Consider the following 907-nt stretch of genomic DNA (forward strand, 5'->3'; position numbering starts at 1 on the left):
TTCATCTCCATCTTCTGGTGAGGCCAGCCAGCTGCTGGGTAATGAGCTTGTTTTGGGCCAACAGAGCATCTACATTGTTTAGCTCCATTACTCCTCTTGTGTTCCCTCTTTCGGAAGCATAGAAGTAGTCGTTCTCTGCTACTGTTTCAATAACATCTATGGCTTCCTCAATAGTCTTCTTCTTGTTCAAAGATCCTCCGGATGAATGGTCTACGGCCTTCTTTGACTCATAAGAGAGTCCTTCATAGAAAATGTGTAGCTGCACCCATTCGTTGAACATGTCAGGTGGACACCTCCTTGTTAAGTCCTTGAACGTCTCCCATGCTTCATATAGAGTCTCACCATCTTGTTGCCTGAAAGTTTGGACCTCAGCTCTCAGCCTATTGATTCGTTGAGGAGGGTAAAATCTTGCTAAAAATTTGTTCACCACGTCTTCCCAAGTTGTCAAGCTTTCCCTTGGGAAGGATTCCAGCCACTTGGCTGCTTTGTCCCTAAGTGAGAATGGAAATAGGAGCAGTCTATAGGCGTCAGGGTGAACACCATTAGACTTTACTGTGTCACATATTCTCAGGAAGGTGGTCAAATGTTGATTGGGATCTTCTTGAACACCTCCTCCAAACGAGCAGTTGTTCTGAACAAGGGTGATGAGCTGTGGTTTAAGTTCAAAGTTGTTGGCATGGATTGTTGGCTTTTGGATGCTACTTCCACAATTGCCTGGGTTTGGATTGATGTAAGAGCCCAAAACTCTTCTATCCTCTCCAGCATGATTTGCTCTACCTCCTCCCCATGGTTGTGATCCTCTTCTTCATGATGGTTTTCCATGTTGTCTTCCATGTTTGTTTCAAAGAATTCCTCTTCTTCCTCAGCACCAACCACTTTCTTTCCTCTTGCCTCCCTCCTTAATCTA

General features: G+C 44.7%; 1 non-coding gene across 1 annotated transcript; it reads left to right on the forward strand.

Annotated features, from left to right (window-relative positions):
* The first annotated feature begins 278 nt into the window (after positions 1–278).
* Positions 279–382, forward strand: LOC112780559 (small nucleolar RNA R71). Its single transcript, XR_003191386.1, has one exon. It is a non-coding gene; the product is annotated as a small nucleolar RNA R71 (small nucleolar RNA).
* Positions 383–907: the final 525 nt, after the last annotated feature.

Source organism: Arachis hypogaea, chromosome 19 (genome assembly GCF_003086295.3).
Source record: "Arachis hypogaea cultivar Tifrunner chromosome 19, arahy.Tifrunner.gnm2.J5K5, whole genome shotgun sequence".
NCBI classification, from domain to species: Eukaryota; Viridiplantae; Streptophyta; class Magnoliopsida; order Fabales; family Fabaceae; genus Arachis; species Arachis hypogaea.